The sequence below is a fragment of the Nelumbo lutea genome, chromosome 5 (assembly GCF_056320005.1).
Source record: "Nelumbo lutea isolate HS-2025 chromosome 5, American lotus-T2T, whole genome shotgun sequence".
NCBI classification, from domain to species: domain Eukaryota; kingdom Viridiplantae; phylum Streptophyta; class Magnoliopsida; order Proteales; family Nelumbonaceae; genus Nelumbo; species Nelumbo lutea.
This window is the reverse complement of record NC_142688.1, coordinates 71,365,154-71,374,185: the sequence shown is the minus strand read 5'-3', so window position 1 is coordinate 71,374,185 and position 9,032 is coordinate 71,365,154. Positions and strand designations below refer to the sequence as shown.

The 9,032-nt window shown below is 40.2% G+C and overlaps 1 pseudogene; it reads right to left on the bottom strand.

The window, feature by feature from the left end:
- Positions 1-6,843: 6,843 nt before the first annotated feature.
- Positions 6,844-8,827, bottom strand: LOC148852863 (chlorophyll a-b binding protein 4, chloroplastic-like; annotated as a pseudogene).
- Positions 8,828-9,032: the final 205 nt, after the last annotated feature.

Genomic DNA, 9,032 nt, shown 5'->3' with positions numbered 1-9,032 from the left:
GGCCCATTAGAAGCCCATTTTAAATCCATAATATTAACCATTAATATTATCTAAGTATATGAGCTGAATTAGGGTTACCCAGTTCGGCCCATATAGCTTTATCCTTTGAAGTGGGCTTTTAGTAGTTTTAACTATTTAAAACTAGGTCTTTACAGGTTGGGCAGAATTAACCATTTAATTAAATATCAATCCTCATGCCCATTAGTGGGAAAATTAGGGCTAACTTTCAGCCTTGATTAAACCATAGATTTGGTCCAAACAGTTTGAACCAATCTTGGTTCGAATGGGTCAAGGGTTTGATCTTTAATTAAATCTTTAATTCAAGAAAATAATCCAAAATTAAATAACTGATAAAAGAAAATCAAGAATTAGTTAATCAGGGCTGTTCGCACAATCCATCCTGCAAAACAGAGGTTAAATCACAATTTGGCAGTTTCACAAACTGCAAATCGCAGATAGCGAATGTCCCATTTACGAAATCTCCTTCTCTGTGAAATCTCCCTTTCTGCGCCGCCATCTTCGATCCAAAATTAAAAATAAATAGAAATCCTATTTCTATTAATAATTACATCATATCGAATGCTTATACATTGAGTCTACAATAAAAAAAATTATTTGCAGACCAAATGTAATAAATAAATTAAGAAACTGCAAATCTTGCAGTTTTCCCTACGCAAATCAAGAATTAGATCTCCTATTGTACGAACAACCCATAAATCAAGAAAATCATAAAGAACTATTCTAAGCAATAATCAGATTTATGTAAAATTAATTTCAGATTATTTGCCCATCAATTTTGGAATCAAATTTCCCAAAACCCATATCTGCACAAATTGGGTAGAACGCCTTCTCCCTATTTGCGCAGGTTCAGATATGAAACAGAATGGTTCAAGATTTGAACCTGTCTTTGATACCACTGAAGGGATAGGAAATCAATCTGTTGGACGCCCAAAGATTGCTGAATAAGGGGGTGGATTTCAAAATTTTTTTCTCTCCCTTCAACTGGGAATTGAATTCCCTATTTAGAAAATCATATTTTCAAAGATCATTCTTGAACCATAAACTGAACCAGATCTGAACCAAAAGGAGTAGGGAGGGATAATACCTGATACAGAGAAGCAGTATCTCCTAGTGGAGGTGTTCACGCCCAAGGAAGGATCCAAAATCTGCTCCCACTAAAGATGGCACAGTGCAGGGTGGAGCAGAATCAACAGTGTTCTTCCAAAAGAACTTGACCCTTCGCAATAATCAACTGGACGGCTTGTGAATACAAATCCCACCAATCTTTTCTCCAAAAGATTGGTATCAAGATCAAATCTTGATTTCTCCCAAGAACTAGAGATCAAACTGCTAGAGGCAATGGCTGCAGGAAGGAGGCAGCAAGAGAGTATTTGTAGGGTGCAAAATTCTCTCTTCTAGTAATTTCAGCTCTAAAGACAAGGATGTGTAGCTTGCATGTCTAAAGGCTGCCGCCCCCTTCTCCTTTTATAATCTTACAGGGATAAGCTCCTAATCCCATTAGGAGTTGCTAACCCAAATCATATTTGGATTAGAAGTCCCTTTAAGATAAGGGATAACCCTTATCTTATCTGCAGATTAGATCAGCCATCTCCTAATCTGATTAGGAGGCTTCCAGATCTAAATCTCATTTAGATCTTGGACTCTCTAAGTGGATAGGGTCTGGGCCCAATCCTATTAGCTGATCCATCTCAGAATTCGCCCCTTAAGTGACTAATCAAATTAGCCCAGTTCGAAATGGGCTTAAGGCCCATTTAAGGTTTTGTATTCATTTGGCCTTCCAAAATGCTGCCCAGTTGGGCTTCCTTGTATGGCGTGGGACCCTAACATTGATCTACAGATCAACCACATGGGTTCGGCCCAGCCTTTGTTACAAGGCCTGGCCGAATACACTATTATGGACAGTGCACCCTCTGAAAACCCATCATATGGGCTCTATGGGCCCAACACTTACCCTAAGTGGTCCCTGGGCCAAGCCACCTTGTAACACCCAGGGACTGTGGACAGATGCAAGATTAGCCCATCAGGTATTATCCTCAATGTTCTTAGACTTAACCTCTCCGCCCATAATAATCATACACTGCCTGACAAGAGAGGACCTCTCCCTCGGCTGCAAGGAACAGTGTTGCACTCTCTCAAAGATTGAAATCGGCTGCTGGCAGTCTTGGTTTCCATTAGTGAGAGTGCATCCCCGATCATTACCTTTATCCGACAAAGTGGCTGATCCTATCACTATGATCACCCACTTAGATGAATTCTTAGACTGTCCCAACATACCCAGGTTTTAACTCCCGCTAAGGATCTCATTGATTAGTATATCAAAGATAGCCCAATCCGACACCTAGTGAAGTATCATAATCGGGTGTAGGGGTCGGGTGTAACTTTTCAGTTTTGCCCATCAATCTCCAAGGTCCTGGGCAATACTGGAAATCTGGTCCAGTTCAAAGATTCAACTAATCCTACACCGTATGTGCCTATGGTCTCACCCTGGCTGCTGAGACAGGCTACCCCAACCGACTTGGTGGCACCACAGTGTCAGCCTTGTCAGGATAGGTCTCCCCAGACCGACCCATTGTCTAACAGCTCGATCTTCAGCTCGGTGCAGAGCGATTCAAACTTCCGATCAATGAACTACGTGCCATTGTTGGTGATGAGAACCCGTGGATCCTAGGTAGTTTGCTACTGATACTCCCGAGTGCTTACAACGCTTTTTACCTCTTTAGACCCTTTTCCCTTGCATGCTCTCCCTCATCCTTCAAAGAGAAACCGTTTTCCAATCTAGTTAGATACCTCCTACCAATAGTAGAATCTTTGGTTCACTCTTTGATCACGGAGGATGGCCTCAAGAAGAATCAATCTCACTACCATCCCTGAGGAACAGGGCGACGTTCAAGAGAATGCTAACCCTGTGACCGAGAACCAGTTCGAGACCGAGACACCCATTAAGGCCGATATTGAGATCTTGTCGAACAAGATCTATGGATTTGAGGCTTCCCTTTCGCTCTGTGAAGAACGCTTCAAAAGGATAAAGCAAATCACCGAGCAAAAACCCACTGCTACCATTCCTGACGTTCCAAATCCCAACTGGCATACTCCTAGTGCCATGCCCACCTTCCCTGGAGTCACTGAACAACACCATAGGTACAATCTAGCTCCATCTCATGCAGGTTCAAATCCATCCCCATTCCAAGTAGGATCTGCACCTGCCTTCCGACCTCATGCTCCACCCAGCATCGACCCACTATTGGAAATTTCCCTTAGCAAGGATGAATTAAAGGAGTTCGTTCAAGGGTTAGTGGTCGAGAGCCGTGGCCGAGCGCAGGACAGGGGTCCTAAGTAGCAAGAATAACAGTCCACAACCCAAGCCGAACACATTTCCGTAAGTGAGGCTGCTTAATGAATGAAGGTGTTCATTCTAGAATTTGGAATTCATTACATCACACATTCCACTATTGTGTGACAACACTGGATCTACAGGAGATTGATGTTAAGAGGTAGCATTTGCAGAGAATGTGACAGACCCATTGACTAAGCCACTGACATAGAAAGTGTTTGAGAAACACGTGGAAAGTCTAGGACTCCGGCTTGTACCCGATTGGACCTAAGTGCAAGTGGGAGCTGTTAGACAGTATATGCCCTTAGCTCCAATCAGAATGATGTACCTTATGAAACCCTGAACCAGCTGCTAGGGTGAGACCTAAGGTACATGCATTGTGGGTTTTTTTGAAACCCTGAATCAGACGAAAATTCCAATATTGCCCTGGACTCGATTATGATACTGCACTAGGTGTTGAATTGGGCTGTTTTTGATATGCCAATCAGTGAGATCCTTAGAGGGGGTCAAAACCTGGGTATGTTGGGACTGTCCGAGAATTCATCAGAGTGGATGATCATAGTGACAAGATCAGCCCTTTTGTCGGACAAAGTGAATGATCGGGGATGCAATCTCTCTGATGGAAACCAAAGTTGTCGGCAGCCGATTTCAACCGTTGAAATCTGTTTTGCAAAATATATATATATATATATATATATATATATTATGGTTTCAAAATGTTTGCAAAATGTTTTAATTCCCGAGATCCATGTGAGTAGAGAGTGCAACACTGTTCCTTGTAGCCGAGGGAGAGGTCCTCTCTTATCGAGTAGTGATTGATCATTATGGGCTGAGAGGTTAAGTGTAAGACCATTGGGGGTAATAACTGATGGGCTAATCTTGCATCTACCCACAGTCATTGGGTTTTTATATGGTGGTTTGACCCAATGACCATTTAGTGTAAATGTTGGGCCCATTAAGAGCCCATGGTGATGGACTTAGGGTTCAGTATCTCCTACAATGAATTCGGCCAGGCCTTGTTACAAAGGCTGGGTTGAACCCATGTGGCTGATTTGTAAATCAATGTTTGGTCACACACCATACAAGGACATCCAAATGGGCAACAGTTTGGAGGATAAGTGAGCACATAGACTTAATGGGCCTAAAGCCCAATTCAAACTAGCTTAATTAGATTAATTTAAGAGGGGCGATTCTGGGATCTAGATCAGCCAATAGGATAAGGGATTGTCCCTATCTACTCAGAGAGTCTAGATCCAAATACAAGATTTGGATTAGGAAACTCCTAATGGGATTAGGAGAACCTTTCTTTAAGTCTAGCTGTAGTTGGACTGACGCCATCTTCTACTCTTGCCTTGTCCTGTTGCTGCCGCCATTGCCAGTTCGATCTCCATCTGTAGAATCGATCAAGAAAGGTTCTTGATATCAGTTTTTGGAAAAAAAACTGATATGAAGTCGTGCTCACTCGCCCTCCATCAGATTCTTGGTGAAGAATCATATTTTTGCTGAAGAACCACCCTATTGATTCTGCTACACCTTAGTTGTGTCATATTCAATGGGAGCAGTCTTTGGTGATCTCTTTGGGCGTGAACACATTCATTTGGAGTTACTACTACTCTGTATCAGGTATATCCTCTCCTACCTTTTGGTTTCAGATCTGGTCTGGTTTAGGTTCAAGATTGATCATTGAAAATACAATTTTTTAAAATGGGGAATGTGATTTCAACATGGGAGAGAGAAATTTTTGAAATTTCACCCAACCTACTTGTAGGGTTCAGCCATCCATATGATGGATCTCTCGTCCCTTCACAACTATCATCATATTGTATCCATTTGTGATCAAACACATGAAGATTTCTAATCCCCATGTGTTCAAGGGGGCGTGTTAGGGAATTAAGATAAGGTTTTGTGTATGGGCTGTTATGATAAGGGTGATGTTGAATAGAGTTACATTAGGAGTTCTCAGTAGGATAGGATTTTGTTATGTTATGGTAGAGTTTGAAATGGATTAAGATAGACTACATAGAGTCTTAGATAGAGTCTAAGAGTTTGAGTTTGAATAGATTTGATCTGTTTTAGTCTATAAATATGATGTAATTATCATATTCAATCAAATGCATTCTTTCTGTCTTTCTTTGAAATCTAACTCCTTCCATTTCCTATTTTCATGATAGGTAGATCTCCACCAGCAATTGCTTTTTCAAATGTTCTTGATTAATATTGTTCCCATTCATTTTATTTCCTACTTTAAAGATTATGTTCTAGTTGCATGATAAAATTCGACAAGTTTCAGATCCTAATGCAATACCTTTTGTATTAGTTTTTGTGTTTTCTGTAGTTGGTTCTCTTTCCTGTGTTGAAGATTAATCCAACGTGTGTGATTTGCATAATTTACGAGAGTTCAAATCTTTGTCCTCCACACACACTCTCCCCTCAGCCCGTGTGGAGCTAACGGGACGGCTGTTAGTTCATCTTGCTAACTCCAAATCTGTGCTCAAAACCAAGATCTACCCCCCCATTCCTGCCAACCATGCACTCCTCTAATCCGATCGTCTCCGATATTGATGACTGTTCCGGTAAATACACTGGAGGTACGAACCCGTCCCTCTCATCTCATCTCTCTCATATTCTTTATTTTTAACTTTTTTTTCAATACAAAACACAGAAAAAGGTCACTGACGACCACCCACCAAAATCTCTCCACACTAGAGTTATTTTCTTATTTTTTTTTCTTTTTAATCCAAAACAGGGAAGGGGAGGTTTCACCCACCACCAGCCATCTCCGGCGACCACCAGCAATAGTAAACAGATAAGGGGAGGGTGAAACCTCAAGATTGAGGTTCCTAACTGGCTCTTCCGACAAACTCACTTGAGTTATTAATGACGGGGAAATTCTCCTTTATTCATTTCTCAGTAATCTGAGTAGTAAATTAAATTCATATAGTAGTAAGATTAATTCAAGTTAACATCTACAGATTTTCTGGATGTTTTTTTTTTCTTTGGAAATGTTGTTTTAGTAGTTAAAAAAATTATAGGGACTTTCTTCCTTTCTCTTTTATTTGTGAAGCCAATTTTGTGAGTAATAATAGAAAAGAGGCAAATGTAGATTGAATTACAGCAATAACTCCCCTGTACATTGAAGGTTTCATTTTTCTATGTTAAAGATTGTTTCATTCAAATACCACCAACTCATGGTTACAGAACATGAAAATGGAATCATTGTATCCCACTTAAATTAGCCCCTAAGGCTGCATTTGGAAGTGATGTAAATCAAGAACCGATGTAAAATTTACATCGGTTTAGTTTTGTAGGCATTTGGAAGGAGCGTGTAATTATGATCGACATAAAACTCTACTTTGGTTCAGCTTTGCGTGCGTTTAGATGGAGTGGAGTTTGTAAAACCTCATCAAGCATAAAGTTTTACATTGATAATTGATGTAAAACTTTATACTCTTCCATCCATTGATTTTTCAAAAAACAAATCATTTTCACAGTCAAGTGTAAAACGTTATCAATGTATTTTTACACCGATCAGAGAGATGCTGTAGAAGGTTGTCAAAGGTCCTTTCTGTGACAGTTAGGTTGGACAATAAACCCCTAAAATGCCAACATTGCCAATCTCCCTGCAAATGTATCACAAACAAAATTTATCCTTATTTCTCATCCATAATGAACTGAAGCTTCAATCAACTTGCTGGATAGATGGTGTTTGGTTAGGGTGATTCAGATATTACCATTGGCGATCTCCTTCTCCTTGGCCTCCAAAGTTGGGAAAAAATTCGGGGGATTAAAGATGTTGTCGGGGTATCCAACCTCATTGGGAGGCAAACTATAGTTCTTGAAGATGGGATATTGGTTCACTCTTTCTGGGTTCTTTATGTCTTGCTACCTTCTAATCTCCACGTAATGGAACAAGATGAAGTACTCAATCACGAAGAGGGTAGAAGACAAGCCTAGGAGGCTCCCTATGATACGCAAAATGGCCCACCTCCCATTCTGAAAGCTCCGTTTGGATGAACCATTTCAGGTTGTTGGGGTCCTCTACGAGTTCCAAAGCATCAAATCCATTGTTGCCTAGGAGGCTGTCATCTATATCAATTTGTTAAAAGTAGAAGAGGCTGAGGTCCATTGACCATTGGCATTGGTTAACTCTCAAATAAAAACAACCCAATATGTAAGGTAGCTTTAGCGAAAGCATACTACACAGATGGCTGTAACAGAAAAAAAAAATCTTGTAGAGATTACCGGCCATTGAGATATGAAGGCGAGGCCAAACCAGGCAACCATTTGCCCTGCTTGGTTTCGATCTTTAAGGAACTAGCGGACGAAGAAGTGGATGTTTTGATGGAGCACTACAAGAAAAACAGGCTAAGCAGGTAGTCACAAAACTGCCGGCTTAGCCTTTTAAACCGTCGGCACTTTAGTGATCGCCAGCTTTGGCTGTGTCGGCCTAGCTCACAAACGCTGGCCTAACAGACAAAAGCCGCCACCTTAGGCTTCTGGTCCAACCACCTCATTGGCGGTGGTTCTAACAGATACGCTGACTTAGGGAGACACAGCCGGCGGTTCTGATCTTTAAATGCGGCGGCCAAAACCGCCAGCACATTGAATATAAATGGCGTTATTAAGATTTAAGTCGGCAGTCATTACTGCCGGTATAGGTATATTTCATTTAATTTTTTTCCTATGCTGGCAGTCTTGACCGCCGATAAAAGTCCAACTATGTGCAAAAACAAATTATTTCACACCTTTGTTGGCAGTGGGCGACTACCAACATAGGTCAAATTTGTTATTTGTTTTTACTCTCTCTCTATCTTTGTAAGACCCAGACAACAGCCAGGATGCAAGCGGGTCCATTGGTCGTTAGATAGGTTTTGAAAAGTTCTAAAAGGATGTAGCTTTGACAGCTGAAATCATAACATTGAAAAATTGGTAGCAACACTTAAAAGGAATTTTTTACTTTGTACTAACACCTTTAAATCTTTGTGGCGTCACAGTTTACGTAATTAGATTGGAGCACATAAAAGCACATTAGGATGATTGGTTTGGATATAATAGATAAAAAAATGTAAAATATTCCAAATAATGAAAATCTCTGAAGCATAACATATAGATTTATTATATTTTTCTCTTCTAGGAAGATGTCAATCTACATATATCAATCATCATTGTTAGCAGTTGAAAGGCCATACCTGAACAAGAAAGGTGATGGAAGCAAATTAGATGAATAAGTTTATTCAAAGGAGTAAAACAAAAAGACCAGATAAGCATACCAATAGAAATTTACAGGTTGAGATTTATAAACCATTGTAATGAAACTTCTTGCTATTCAATATGGATTCAACCAACCCAAAGCAAATAAATAACATTAACCTCTTTCATAGTATAAATAAGCAAATGGGCACTTATAGAGGAGCTCCATTGAGCTCTTTCAACATCAGATGGTATAACATCAACCAAGTAATAGATTAATGACATGTTCTAGGGTACAATGATAGCAACAATCAAGGCATTAGACGCCTCCACCCTTGTGACAAATAAGTTCTAATTGATGACCATAGCAATTCTATGGACATTTTTTCTAGCAGTATAACCAATATGGCTTGTCCAAATTCTGTGACTATTCTACCAAGTTTGTTCAACACTAGTTTTTAGTGATGAGACACAATTGAAACCTTGCCTA